General features: G+C 49.1%; 1 protein-coding gene across 13 annotated transcripts in view; it reads right to left on the bottom strand.

Moving 5' to 3' along the window:
* LOC116842723 (mRNA decay activator protein ZFP36L3-like) overlaps positions 1-15,741 on the bottom strand; it is a 442,334-nt gene that overhangs the window by 103,726 nt on the left and 322,867 nt on the right. The window contains exon 1 of one of the 13 annotated variants that reach the window (XM_032812328.1): positions 245-319. The exons of the other annotated variants lie outside the window; for them this stretch is intronic. The gene's annotated coding sequence lies outside the window, so the exon portion shown is untranslated. Of the gene's footprint in view, positions 1-244; positions 320-15,741 lie in introns of those variants that run through there. 13 annotated transcript variants of the gene reach the window in all.

The raw sequence follows: 15,741 nt of genomic DNA, 5'->3' as shown, positions 1-15,741 counted from the left end.
GGTGGGGGGGCAAGCGAAGGGTGGGGGAGGGGGAATTCGCTTTCGCGCAGACTGCCGGCGTAACTTTCGACTCCACTGTCTCTTGCCGAGCGTTTCCCATTCTGACGGAACACGACAACACCATGCAACGCGACGCTCTATCAGTCGGAGAAAGAATTCAGCTGTGCTGCCGAACTGTGCTCTCGCCTACTTGGTAGGACGTGATCGAGCGAATTGTGTGTCGCGGAAATTTCGATTAACTTACGTTCCGTCCAGTGACAGCTTATCCACCCTCCGTTCTGCGAATAGATCGATTCTACGAGAGCATACACGGCTGAGGCACGTGCTTACCTGCAACAGAGAAAAGAGAATTGCGCATAAGTTCCCGTGAAAGAAATCAATCGATCGACGAATTGCAATCTGCAGTTGGTCTGGGCAGATTCTTTCGGAGATATTTTCCCCGCGAGAGAGTCGCGTCGTAGAAAGCAACTTTCCGCCTCGAAATCGAAGTGCAACGAAGTTAGAAGGAGGAGCAATCGTGGTAGCGGAACAGCGGTGAACGGCGTAAATTTTCACGTAACGCGCAGTAAACTTGTGAATAATTAATTAGTAATACGAGACGGCGGAGGTTGCTAAGGGCCGGTTGGCTCGGACCATCCTTTCTGGGCCGCCCCGACAGCCACGGTGTGGCTCGGGTTTGAAATTGGAGTCCCCCTCAGCTACAGGGACACCCGCGTCTTCGAATGAGGCACGCGAGGCGACGTAGACCGCCGCGTACCCTCGCTCACCTCATTATGCTAATTATTTAAATCCCCCAACGCGCCACATTATGTTAAGCTCCGGCGTACTTGGCAACGTGTCCCGCGTATGTGTATAAATCATCGTTATATCCCGTGGCTCGTTAAGAAAGTAAAGAGCTCGTTGCATGGCTCGCGGCGTCGCGGTGCTAGACGGTAATATTACTCGATATAACGTAATTAATTTGCGAATATCCTATTAAACGCGCCCCCGAGTCTGTCTCTGGAATTTACTGTCTGTTATTCCGTTAGTTTGAGCGAGTTTAGCGTATATCGAGCGCGATTTTCCACCACTGTGCGGCAACGAGCGGCGCACACAAGCGCAATGAAAGCTAAATGAACTTTAATAAGCGAAACAAAAGTGCGACATAAGTGCGATTAGAAGGAGATCTTTCGCACAATGACACGCACTCGCGCGAATTCGCTGCGAGAAATCGCCGAGAGAAATTCTGCAGACGTCACAAAGCCGCCCGAGCGTTTATCGGCTAAGCGAGCAAACACAAGACAGGGCGCGAGGAGAAAAATACAACATTCGCCGTCGCGCTCTGTAGTGAGTCGCGTTGTTCTCGCGCGCGCGATATATCGAAGCGAAACGTGAGAGAGATACACGCCGAGAGGGTCAGCCCGCCCACGACCTTAGTTTCACATGCCCGGCGCATTTCGGAAAACTCGAGTTCAGCCGGGCTTATAGTTGAAGTTTGATACGACGTTGACGGTGTGCGCGTTTAGTGAAACGGGTGGGAGTCCCTACGCGGCATGAATAAAACATTTTTAGGGTCGTAAACCGTTTCCTCCGTTTTTTAAAGGGTCACCTCACCTCTGCCACCGAGTCGCGCACCGGCGGCGGCGGGGAAGGCGTGAGCGTGCAGCACCATTAGTATGGCGAGCGTCGACGGCGAAGCGAAGTGTCGCGATGGAAATTATAGCGGCTGTATTATTGCAGCGCGCAGCTCTGCTTGTGACGAGCTCGCAGCGAACCTGCGACGCGGCGAATCGCGAATTTTAATTACTCGTTAATGTGCGACAAATTAGCACGCGTCTCTGAAGAATGTCAATGCGAGGCGAGTGTGCGGGACGTTACGGAGAGCTCACGATCACGGAAACGTGATAAAGTCAACTGAATTGTTCATGAAATATTATATGAAGTGAATATTATAGTTTCCGCTTTTATAGAAACTCCTCTTGATTTCGCTAGAAATATAACGGATTTTTCAATAACGCATTTCAGTATCTGAAATAAGATATAACAGCACATACGAAAAATAAAAGGATAGTCTTTTTTCCTAAAATTCGCGAAAAAGCGCGGCTTCATCTCGCGAATCAAATTCAGCATTCCTTCAAAGGCTTAGAATATCAGTTGACGGTTGGTACTCTGCCAAAAGGTACTTCCACGGAGAATCGTTTTCCAACAGTGACGGTTCCCCGACAGCTGGTCCGGTAGACCGGCCGTCGTCAATTTCTCTCGAAAATTTCCATCGTCGAGAGATCCGGGAAGCGCGAGAGAGCTAATCCGTTTTCGTGGCGTCTTAGATTACGCATCAAAATAATACGCTCGAACGAACGGGCCGTGCCGATAGCGAGCGTGGGCGCAGCGGCGCGTGTAATATGCTGCTGTATCGTTCCCACGAATCTGACACGAAGTTTTGGAGGGAACCCGAAACGAGAAGTTGCAGAGGGAATCGCAGAAGCGGACGCGCGCGCTCTTCGACGCTACAGCTGCGGCGAAACACGGTGAACCGAACTAAATAACACCGGTCGGAGCACCTGTTCGGCCTGTTATCGCGCACTTTCAAACGATCCCGCTCGCCCGATTGCGACTCGCCGGATTGACCGTGAAACATTATTACGTGAGCTCCGTTTCATCATAATTCGATGTGACGCTTTGTATCAAGAGCGAGCGTTATTTCGCCGTAGTGGATGACGTTGGCGGTTTAACTTAAACAGCTTTTATTCTCGCTCGAACCAAGATGCTGAAGATTATAGAAAAATGTAACGTAACATTTAGCACAGTGAAGCATATTCGTAAAGTTTCGATTAGTCTGCGCCATGAAAAATTCAATACTGAGCATCGCGATTTTGCACATGTAACCTCGCACGGAAAAGAAATTCCAGTTCGTGTAACAGAGTGGGAACCGGACGAAAAACTCGCTGACCAGACATATTATCTCTGTTACCGTGACCGAAAACATTCGTCTGAACATTCAGCTGCGTTAAAACTCGGTTGAGATAACTAGGAGCAATTGGCTGAGTAGAAATCTCCTGCAGGAATCTTTCCGTTCCTACAACCGAGTTTTTCGTCTGGTGCCCGTGTAACAGGAAATTCAGCTACACTGACGAAGTTGTTTTCGCCGTATATGATAGAAGCAATATAGGTGACCATTATCCCTTTGTAATTTCGTAAAAAGTGATAAAATCCAAATAAAAGACTTGCCGTTGTAAATGTTATATATTAGAAGATGCGATACAGAAGACAAGATAGTATTCACTACATCGTTTTTGTTGGTTTTGTTGGCTTTTTATTAGTCGATTGTAAGCCAAAAACTGCTGTTTTGAGTAACATTATACCGAATGGAACGTAGCAAGATAGTATCACATATAAAGTTAGTTTTAAATTTATTATTTAGATAATGAAACAAATATATATAAACGTAATTTTGCTCGATAAATAGTGAATTTACGAGTGGCTCTCTTGATAGGCGCCACTGAAAATACGCTCCTTGAAATATATGCTTCATGATGAATAAACCTCTTAAATATTTCGCGAATGAGCGTATTCGTGGCGACTGACCGCGTTTGATTCCGCGATCGAGATTGTAATTAGATAATGCGGTTAAATCCAATTAAATCCGATAAAATCTCATCAATACGAGATAACGTATCACGAGCTTGTTGCCAATGTTTACTCGCAAAGTACTTGAACGAGAAATTTGCCACTTCGCCGGTCACTCGCGAACACTATTTATGTTAAAGGCACTTGGTGTTCTCGCCGGGAGATTATATTAAGCTTTCACGCATCTGCAATTTCCTTCAAACTTTTTTAATTATCTGCCGCTTTCAGTCATCTGACCTCTCGTCTAGTTATTGGAGAGATTTCAGCTGCACGGTATATAGACTAGAAAGAAGGGGAAGAAAGGGAAGAATAATCCCGGTGGGGAGTATTTATCGAGAGCGATCGCCGGCGTTTCTCTCCGACGTCTCTCGCTCGTCCGACCGCCATACCGTGCGCGTATCGCGAATCTATTTCGCCAAGTTCGCCGGCGAAACAGCGATACGCGAACTTGCGATGGAAATTGCCGGGCGGCCTGGCCGCCGCAGCTGCCGGAAAAGAAAGCGAATCAAACTTAATTTCGCCCGGACACCTGACTTCTGGCGCGCCGAACTCGAGACCGGCGTGTCTACGCGTATAACTGATAGTGAAATATCATTTCGCAATTTCGTTTAATTAAAATCTGATTCAAAGTTGGCGAAGAACAGCCATCGCACCGCCGGCTCCCGAGTAATACCCCCGTTACGCCGGCTGCGGTTAATGCATCAGCGAAAGAGTTCAGTTCCGTCTCGGCTTTCCTCCCTCTTTCCCTCTCGTTATACTTCCGCCGTTGTCTTTCCCCTTTCCCTCGCGACTCCTCGTTAAGGCGGGAAGATAAGCGATCGACTCTGTCTCCGTAGTCGGCGAAATCTTGCTTACGTCCGCCGTGAACGATGGTGCTCGATCTTGGCGTGATTATTGCGCAATCGCGACGAAAATCGTGCGCGATTGATTAATTCGCAAGTTTGACGGACACGATGAAAAGTCGAGTCTCCCTTTGCACCTGCCTCTGGCTGATAAATTGTCGCAAGAGCTCAATGACAGTCGAAACGGACACGTGGCTTAATGAAAAGCAGCCACCAACTGTAATTCGCGTTGACTCCAGGTCGGCACTTGGCGGCGCGCGGTTTTTGCGCCGCGGCAGATTGTGTTTTTACGTGCGGCGGAGCCGACCTGCCCGGGACAACCCTCGAAATTTCCGGCCCTTACGAGCGCGCCAACGAGGGCGGGCTGGATGCACGTAATAATGAGTAATTTCGGGAGCGATACGCGCCGCGCGGAATAGCTCCGGGATTTATTACGCGTTTTAGACGCGTCGCGAATAGCTGCCGTTAGAGTTGAAACCGACCGAGTTTTCCGTACACGCGCGGCGTGTGCGCGCGTGAGTTTCAGCGTTGCGAGAATATTCAATTTACCGAATAACAGATCGATACTACGACGTCTGGGCCGCCTCATTTTCTTCACCCTAAGAGACGCTAAGTAAAACACGGAGGTAAAACTCTTTTAATTTCCCGGAGTACCGACCGAATACGAAAACTTGCTTTTTCCTTCTCTTTTTCTCTCTCTTCTTTTAAGCTATCTCGCGTATGAGCCCTCGCGAAACGGACGACGACGACTCCTGCTAAGATCTCCTCGCTGCGACGGGGAAGCCTTATGACGTGCCCCAAGATGACGTCCCGTATTACCGATAATACTACAAACACGCCTCCCTTAAGAGATGTCCTAAAAGTCTCGCGCAATAAAAGCCGGTGCCCATAAAATATCGCCTCCGCCGTCCTACCTAGGCCACCCCTTTCCCCGCCGCATCCACCACCGCCTCATCGGTTATCCATCCGTGGTCCCCGGTCGGACGAGACGTAAGGTAGGTACATAAAGTGGGTACCCCGACGGATTGAAATATAACCTCGAATATTTCTTTACGCGCCGGTCCGTCCGATACGGTACGATACTTTCTTACGATTACACTTTGACTTTCATACGGCGGCGCGGTCGACGTTTGACGTAGTACGGTCGGCGTCGCCTTTTCCTCCGGGGAAGTTATTAAAAGGGCGTGTGTATGCGACGCGCCTTAACTCCGCGCCGAATCGAGGAAAAGCCTGCGAATTAATATTAATACGGCCGGGACGCTGCCTCGTTGCGAAATTGAAGGAAGTGGTCTGTGAAATTTTGAGTCTCCGCCACCGTACGGTGCCCCCTAAGCGGGGGAAAATTGCATTCCGGGCTTTTGTCAAGTCCCGCATGACTCGCGGAGGATCTCTCGCCCATGAGCGAGCGGGCATGTCTTCTAATTAAAATTTCCGGCCAGTGAATCGCCCTCCCCCTCCCTCGTCGCGTTTAGAATCATTAATTCGAGAGCAGGCTGATTGTGTCAGTGCGCGCGCGTCTGCAAAACACTTGGGGCGAATTCACACCTTGGCAGAAAAGCCGGAAGGTAGAAACCAACTTGCGCTGGTAGAAAAACAGAAACTTTCGACTGTCATCTGACCATCAAGTATAAACTCACGCGCCGTATAACGAATCTGATGTGACGAGCAAGAGAAAATTACACTCGATTATGTCACGACGGCGATGTTTTATCAAGCTTAGGTAGAATTGTCATTAAACGCGTTACCGCAATTACATCCATCTGCGTATTTCGGCGCGCATGAGCAAATTGTCGCTGGAAAAGTAAATAGATTGCCGCGCGATTCTAGAAGCGACACGCGACTCACGCCAGTTCTACGTCCACTTGTTCCCACCGGTCAAAAGTTTCACGTCCGCGTGGACAATGATTTTTCTAGGCGGCCGGCGTGCTTTCGCACGTGTGCGTTAAATATTCTGTCTTGGGGCCATGGCTTCCGCAGAACAGGGACGTATAATGCGTTCCACGAACGCGATTTACAAGCGGCGTACACGAGTGGGCGGATGGGGTTCGGCTACGACGATTACGAAGGGCAAGTCCACCTGGGTATTATGGCAATAATCGTATAACAAAGAGCGGCAAGCCCAAGTAGGGTCACCTGATGGTCCTTCCGGGTTGGGTATGGGGGTGTGGTGGTTTGTTAGTGACCAAGTTTTTCGACGTGTCAGGCGGAAAGTGCCGGCCACGCGAAATTGCACAACCGCAACGTGCCAAATTTACATGGTCGTAAGGCGAAATGGGCGGCTAAAGTTAATCGTGAAGTGAGCATTTTCTGAGAACGCTTCGACGCGAATTATCGAAAGTACTCCTTGATGTATCAAGCTACACGACGCGTGCGCGTCAAGTGACGTCAAGTAACGTCAAATATCGTCAATAAGAGATTAAGAGATCAAGATCGAGAGAGGAAGAGAAAGAGAGAGACGGCTGCAAAATTGGAATTTTGACAATTGAATATTTTTTTGTAATGCCGCTACTGAGTACTCAGAATCCCACGCGGACAAAACGTGTCAAGGTGTCAGGACGTCGTAAGTTTCACGTGGCAGTTGCGCGCTCCAATTGGGTGGGCAGGCGGAACAAAGGTATGCCCGGATAATGCACGAGATTAAAAGCTTCACCAATTAAAAGCTCCGCCCGGGGATTCGCGGGTGTCGAGCGCGTTTTAATAACAATCGTAATCAGCGCGTCCGATCGACGGCGGCGATTTTCCACGACGGCGGACCGAACGAAATATTTAGCCGGCGCGAACAGGCGGAATCCGAGAGTCGCGACGCTATCTAACGCGCATTAATTAACTTAATGAAACACGGAAATACGTGTGTATGGCGTAACGACAGCGGGCACATAAGCATAACGCAATATGTTGAACAATACCGCGTGCGCGCGCCCAGTAACTTTACGCGCGAGATTACACCTCCGTGCGCCATTTACGCGAGCTTCCCCACAATCGAGCCGGCGCCGCGGCGAAGTTTTACCCCGCTTCCCTCTCTCTCTCTCTCTCTCCCTCGCTCTGGGACGGCTGGCTGGTGCCCGTTCGAAACGGTTAATACGGCAGGACGCGGCACTAAATATAAGCTTGATTTATTATCGGTGCGGGATATTATTAAATTCGGTCAGCCCGTTCTCTCCCGCTCCGAACTAAGTTTAAATATTTCTCTCTCTCTCTCTCTCTCTCTCTCTCTCTCTCTCTCTTTCTCTCGTCCTCGCGCTCGTCCGGACCGGCCGATAAAAAACGAGGATGAGGACATTGGCAGAAGGAGGGGGAGAGAGAGAGAGAGAGAGAGAGAGAGAGAGAGAGTCGATGAGGGAGAAAACGCCCGGTAGAGTAAAGCAAGCCGACGAATTTATTAACTTTAAAAGCTGCCTGTGCAATGCCGCCCTGTTGGAGGCGCTTTCATGGCTTTACGACCCGGTTCAAGCTCCCCTGCCCCTCTGTGCCGCTCCCCCACCCTCTTACCCTCCTCGCCAACCTCGCCATGTGATCTCTCATCCCCTTCCCTCGTCCTCCTCGCCCGTCGTCCCGCGAACCACGATGCGCAACTTATAATTTTCTTTGAAGCTTCGCGGCTTATCGATCGGGCTCTATGATTGGAATTTATAATAACCTTCGATCTGAGTGCCGTTTCACCGCGCGGCCGTCCCGACTGCGATGCGAGAGAGAAAAAGAGAGAGAAAGGAGGGTAGCAGTGAGGGTTGGATGAGAGAGAGAGAGAGAGAGAGAGAGAGAGAGAGTCGGGGTTGCACTTTCCGGGTTTCATATCGTTCCCAGCCACCGTCGGCCGACCGGTCGTGGTATGAGGATCCAATAATTGAGTCACAAAGATTTAGTTTCCCACTTCGTTGCCGCCGGTACCGCGGCGAAAGAAGGAGCGGCAATTAGCGCATTACTGCTATTGTGCTTCTTGCTGATTGCACCACCGCGCCACGATGAATGGGATTAACCTTCCTCTCCGTTCATCCGTGATAATCGGCACTCGGGGCTCGCTCGGAATTCGAAAGAAACGCGGAGCGTGTGCTGGATCTTCCGCGCTTCGTTTCACGCATGGTGATGGCGATAGCGTCGCCGATCGATTTCCCGTCGATTCTCCCATTAATAAAACTACCAAGCCATAGATTTATCGGTTACAAGGTATATCGGAAATCCGCGGAATATTTGATAAAGCAGACCGCGAATGCGTAAATGAACGACGCGAGGCTCTCCACCTTCGCCGAATTCTCGCCATTTTTTCTCGCGTCTTGATCGTTCCCGCTCACCGCGCAGTATGAAGTCCCAATTTGCTTTATTCGAAAGTCTATCGTACGAGGCGTATGCGTGAAAATATAATACATTTCAAGACGGCGCTCGCTCTCGCTCATCTATCGAATACTACCCCGACGATTTCGCCCGTAGGAACAGGAGGACGTCTACGACGACCCTCGCTTCCCGCTGAAAAGTATCCTCGTATAAAATAACGACTGGCGGGACGGTTGATAACAACGTCGTGCGGGAGGACGCAAAGAATACAGGGGGAGGCTCGGGGATTGATTTGTTTCGATGGGCGAGCCGTGTGGGTTAAATCGAGCAGTCGCGTTCTGGGAAACCATAACCGCCTCGTGACTGTTCCGTTCCGTTTCTTCGTTGAATAATCTCGTCGGTAAGTCGAGGAAATCCTTTCGCGGTAAAATGTGTCGCGTATCTCACGGGAAACTTCGCCGTTCCGTGAGGTCGGGGACTTGCGTAATGAAATTATCAAGTTTCACTGTCGTTCATTACGGTGATTCGATAAACGAGCAATTTCACCGCTCAGCAATACACGCTAATGAATAACACATCAATGTTTTCCATCTCGAATTATCGATATCGCTTTATCGTTCTTATCGACGAACCGAATGACGCGCGACGCAATAAATACTGCGATGCGCGCGCGCGATTATAATAAATTGTAACCTCGTCGTTACCTCCGCTGACCATTTATCGAATTTCATTCCGCGCACAGATACAGCCGTAAATAATGAGCCGCGAAATTTTGGGTCGGAAAGATAAATTGTAGTTGTCACGCGTTGGAAGTTCGAGCGCGCCGCACCGACTGCGCCGAGTTCGCTTTCTGGAGGGCGGAGGGGAGGCAGGATTTCTGAAGGAAAATATTACGTCCGTTTGATCCCGAGATTTTTCACGGCGTGCAAGTACGATGTAAAAAGAGAGTTAGGTGTGTACAGGGCGGTCCCGCTCGTTCGTGGAAAAACGTACGAAGACGTAAACGACGAAATGACATGAAAGAGAAGTTATACAGAGACGTGATTTCGGTAAATATGCGGTGGTAGAAAGGATTATATTCTTCGCGATGACTTCGACTTTTGTAATCTTCGTTTGTTTCGGTACACGCGGAGAGAATTGTACAGTGAAAGTTACCACAGGACTTTACCGAATAATAGATCAACATTCTGCGGTGATTCACTCTACCTTTTCATTTCATATATGTGTCATTTATATTTTAAAAACTAAAATGTGTTATTAAAACACTTGCCATGTTTCCAACGGAATTTGTTATGTCTCTTGGCAAGATAGACTTTACTGTCTATTTTCCTGTGTGTGTATGTGTGAATTACTAAAAATATAGTAAAATTTAAAAAAATTTATATGGAAAAAATTATATTCTTTCCATGTATTTATAATTATTTTTATATTCAGGTTTTCTCGTCTATTCTTTCTTTCTCTCTCTATCTCTCTTTTTCCTTCTCTCTATGCTATTTAAATTATAATTTTATTTTCTTTACTTTTGTAATACTCATGAAATTATTACTATTATTATTGTCTCGAGAGATTATCGCACACACAAAATGTTATTTAACACGAATGAATAATTTTTATTTGCGGCAATCGAGGAAATATGAAAAGCTCCAGAGATTTCGTTGTTTTTACGTCGGTCGCTATATTAGCCGCATAATAAAGCAATTCCATTCGCGTTGCGAACAAACTTGGAAATCAAAATAGTTCGTTATTCCGTATTCAAAGCTGTCGTCAAATTTACAATTAAATATATTTCCGCAACAAAATATATAGGGTTAATACCTCGTTGTTGACACACAGCCAAGTTAATTACTTCATTATCTTGTTTCCCCCGCGTAAAGTATTCCCCACTAATTATCCGAGCAATTTCCGTGTATGGGGCTAATTAAACCGGATTAATTCCCGGCACGAACGTGCGTCAAATCGTCGACTTTTTGTAGGAGTTAAAAAAAAAACACAGAGAATAGCGGGGGAGTAGATGAGGTGAAGTGGGGAAGCGTAGAAACGTAAGATACGGGAACAGGCGAAATGACGTTTTGCAAATTTCGCGCTTAAGGCTTGCCGAATCCGGTGGCCAACTGTTCAGGACGACGTGGCGCGATGTTTCACGCAAGACGAATTGCAGTTGTTACGTGGCCGAAGTTCCTGCAGGAGGGAGCGAGCGAGCGGACGACCGCGGTCAGCCGCGTTAGAAAATGAATCCTCCAGGAATATATTACACCTACCTGTTCCGCCACCGCTACAGGGCAGTAAAATCCCACGGCGGACTGTTGAGAAAAGCCGCGATAAAAAGTATCGGCCGCGAAACGCGAAATGCGCAAAGAATTACGACTTATCGCAAGCGAGAATGACGCGAGAAATGAGAAGAGTCAAGATTCTTCATCGAGAATTCTTTAGGAAAGTGTCTATTCTCTCTCTTTCTTTTTCTCTCATCGAGGCAAAAAATCCACAGGCCGCTCCTTTTTTGTCGCGATTTAACGAGGATTTACCACGCACCTCCGTGACGTCTCTTGTCGGCCGCTGATCGGCAACGCGCGAATTCAAAGCTTAAATGCCTCGCGCATACACACACACACACACACACACACACGCCCAACCCAACACACACACACAAATATGCACGAATACCTCGCGCAAAATACCAGACTGACTTCGCGTGATGTACGACGCGGCGCGACGTCCGTACGGATGCGAGATGAATTGCGGCGGTTGAGTGATAATTTCATAACGCGCACGCTAATGCGAGAACGCGCGACATCCAAGGGCGTCTAGCTCGACCGCACGGCATGGTCGACGGAACAATGACGAAGGGTGATTCGTTGGTTAGACTTCCGAATTCGAGAATGATGGCGAGCGAGGCGCGACGCTTCGCGGATTGCAGCGGTTGTCACGAGCGGCCGAAGACGCCGCGATACGACACGCCCTGGTCAGCCGGGCTCGAAAATGAATCCTCGAGGAAGATATTATATCCGCCTGATCCCGATCCATTCCGGCGGACAAGAGAATGATGTAAGGAGGCGCAGGGGGTTGCTGGTGTGCCGTCAAGGGGAGAGAAGGGTAACGGGAGGCGGCCAGAGGAGGTCGGCTTTACGGGGATACCGAGTAAATGCCCCATGAATGAACGATGAGCCCTGGGGCCGACCGTCTCACCCCCCCTCTCTTTGTCGCCGCTTACCCCCTCGTCTCGTCGCGCAGCCCTCGTAGCGCGCTCGCTCGCTCGCTTGCTACCCCGTCACCCCTTGCGAATTCGAATCGGATTTCAAGTCGGTGTCTCGTGCGCTCCGCGGAATTGCGATTAGACTCGTAGGACCGGATCCATATTACATTCTCGCGAGGACAGCAGCCCTTACCGACCTCGCTCCCTCTTCGTCCCCTCTGCCCCCGCCGCGTCGCCAACGTCACGGCGGTAATGAGATTGATGCAAGGAAACGAAAATAGATGCGCGAACGAGAGCTCCCCAGGAGTAAGGCGAAACTGCCGCGACGCCGACGGCGACGCTGAGGGAGTCCTCGATCTTCATGGCGCGGGATTAGCCTCGTGGTAGTACGTATCGACGTACGCGGGGATTCGACGAAGGATCGGCTGCTAATTGTGGAGAATGTTCGACGTGACCGAACGTCTCGCCAACGACTCGTTGTTCAGTTCATCGCGCCCTCACGCCAGCACGGCTTATAGCGCATCGTTATTAATATTAATCCGCTCACCGGCAGACAGCAATACGCGAATGAATATCATGAATTACGAGTGGTATTATAAATTGTAATGTCGTAATTATGCAAATGAGTTTATGTAAATAGTTTAATTACGCACGATCGGCGAAAGCGCCGGTTGCCGGCTTTTACGAGTCGTCGACGGCGACATGGACTCGTCGCCGAGGTCCGCGAGAATCAAATGCGCCTACGGACTCGCCCTGGTTGCGGGCCGGAGCGTAATGTTTAATTGAGAGCGACTTTTTACCGATTTCCGTTCCGTGACTGTGGACTGTCCAGCGTTCTTTCCATTACCGCGTCCGAGTAAGTGGCAATGTAAAACGTAAGAGTCGATAACGCTTGAATAATTCAGCAGTCAGCGAAACGTTGCACTTTCGTTATTGAAGCAACAAATCCGTGACGCATTAGCAAACAGAAATAGACTTTTACGGGTCGTTGCTTCTCTCTCCGTTCTCTCTCTCTCTTTCTTTCTTTCTTTCTTTCACCAGACGAGCAGCTTTTCATTATCTCCAAGGTTTGAAAAATATAAGTAGAACGATATAACACGAGAAAAACTACAACAACGTTGTTATTGCTAATAACTAATGAGCTAAATAATTTTATCTAACTAGATACGATGTTTTCCGATACCTGTCGTGAAATTCTGCTAAACTAAAAAAAGAATAAGATTTTATCGGTTAACATTCTAATTCTTCTATTTCTTCTAAATTTTTGTTTCTCCCTACCCCTCTGTCTCTTTCTTCTCTTTTCTCTCTCTCTCTCTCTCTCTCTCTCTCTCTCTCTTTCTCTTCATTTTCTAAATGCTACGAAATTAGTAATTCTCGGAATAGTGGTAAGATTTCTTGGGTAACGTTTCCTCTGGTACAACACGACAGCGATTACCGCCGGTAGGATTGCCTTGCGTAATGTAACACGAAAATTACAGCGAGCGGGAGAGATTAAATTGAAAGGAACGGTCGGAGATCGACGGCTTTACGCGTCGATCCCCATTAAATTTCGATTCCCCTACGAGCGCGCAAGGTGAAGGCAGTCCGAGCCCATAAAGATACCGAGGCGAGTAGGACGAGAAAAGAGTAGAAGAAGAAGAAGAAGAAGAAGCCGGACGCGAAGCGAAAGGGGAGACGACACCGAGTACAGGAAGAATAAGAAATGGATCACGGGAGTCGCTACGACGTCGACCACGGTAGTGGTAGTGCGACGTTAAAGTGGTAGTGCCGGCTGGAATACGTTATTCCAGCGATTGACAGATTCTGCTGACTGATAACTCGAAGCGTCGGCTCGCTGGGATTTCCACGGAAAGCAGCGGAAGGCAGCCTCCGGTGGAGCGCGGAAGGAAAAGGAATAGAGAAAACGAAAGGGAGATAGAGAGAGAAAGAGACAGCAGGAGAAAGGCAGGACGAGGGTGGCCAGAGGAGCGAGGGACTAGAAACGATTGACGCATGAAAGATTCATGGCCTGCACCGATGGCCACATCAGAAATGCCGCGGGGCGAGCCTCGACTCGATTCTCCTTTTCTCGAAGCTGCCGAAAGGTAGCTCGAATTGCCGGCCCGGTCGCCGCTGCTCGCTCGCTCAATCGCTCGCTCTCTCCGCCTCGGTTAAACGTTCTGGACCCGTTAAATCCGTTTCGGTAATCGTGCCGCGTCGTCGTCGGCTGATTAGCTGTCCGGAAACGAAAATCGCTACGGGAATGAGGTAGGGTGGCAAGAGGAGCGAGCGAGGGCAGCGAAAGAGGGAAAATTCGGCGAGAGGAATCAAGACGTCTCTTCCTGCTGCTCGTGGCCTCTTATCGTGGAGAACGATACACGTATATTGGTCCCGAGGGAGGGCACAAGTTCGCGTAGGTGTGCCCGAGTGCCGGTGTGTTGGCCAAAGTTGCATCCGTGTGAGACCGTACCACCGCCGTGTTTCTCCAGGAGTTACGTGCGGGGCTTTGAAAATGGCCGACGCTCTTATGAATTGGCATTAGAGGATAATTACGACGGTGATCCCAGGACGGCGATATATTACGCCGTAACGTAACGCGAGCACGGACGGAGGGCCCGGGATCAGGAGCAATAAACGTGTAAGGAGTCACGACGCCTTCAAATTGATTTAGGATGCATAGGACTAACATTCTCGCTTGATGAGCAATACGAGCTTAGGTGGAACGATAAAAGCTAAATGAGAGCCAGAGTCTTAAACTGTCAAAGGCAAAATGTGTCTCTTCTGACACATTTAATATGAAAGCTCACCCCTACATGATCAGCGCATGTCGCTTACATCTGATTAAGAATGATTACAATTTATTACATTCTGGTGATGCGATAACTACAGAAAATATCGGCGAAGAATATAAGTCTCCGCCCTCGTCGGAAGACGCATCGGATTCGAGCGATTTATCGATTTCTTCCAGCGTGCGATCAGTCACGTTATTTCCAGTCTCATCCGCGATATTCTTCCTTCGAGGATTTTCCCTCGCTCCCTGGAGCCACCTACGCTCGGCGTATACTCACAATGCAGTAGCGGCGTAAAGGGAGAAAAAAGGGGGCGAGAAAGAGAGCGAGAGAGAGGCGTAATGGTTCGACGGTGATTTGTGGAGGGCGCAAAGTTGATTCAGGGGTGAGAACGGCACAGCTTTCGGCCGACGAAAATGAGCTCTAAATCAGGGATGCCTGGGAAAACGGGTGTAACAAAAAGACCGGCAGGAGTACGTGGTCCGCGAGATAGCGGGAAAGCGAAGGAGCGAGAAGAAGCTGGAGAACGAAAGAAAGAAAGAGAGAGTGGGGAGGGGGAGAAGGGGGTGGGATGAGTCGGCGAAAAGGTGGAGGCGGCGCACCTTCTTCGCTGCCGGCAGAACCCGAAGGATTTGCCACTTGAAAATCGGCGAGAACGGAAGGTAGAACGGGAAAGAGAAGAGAGATGAATGAGATAAAAAGAAGGGGAAGAAAACGGGGAAAAGAAAGGGAAGAGAGAAAGAGAAACGGGAAAGGGGGAGGAAAAGAAACAGAGAGAGAGAGAGAGAGAGAGAGAGAGAAAGAGAGAGAACGAGAAAGAGAGCGGTTAGAGCAACGTAGCAATCGGTAAGCCGCATCGAAGCGAAAAATACGGTTTTTATCTTTAAGTAGGACCGGGTAATTGCGTAATTAATTACAGCTTTTATCCCGCGGCCAATGTCGTCTCGCACAGGCTCGTGCAAGACGGGGTAACTTACCTACTTTGCCCGGCCGAGCACCTGGGCGATCGTGATTTACGTTCGCCTCGGTAATTAACATAGATAGAGACCGGTGCCTCGTACCCCCCCCC

Source organism: Odontomachus brunneus, unplaced genomic scaffold (genome assembly GCF_010583005.1).
Source record: "Odontomachus brunneus isolate Ranch 3 - 2012 unplaced genomic scaffold, Obru_v1 Obru_scaffold_027, whole genome shotgun sequence".
NCBI lineage: Eukaryota > Metazoa > Arthropoda > Insecta > Hymenoptera > Formicidae > Odontomachus > Odontomachus brunneus.
Note: the sequence above shows the minus strand (reverse complement) of the source record. Positions and strands in the feature narration are given on the sequence as shown.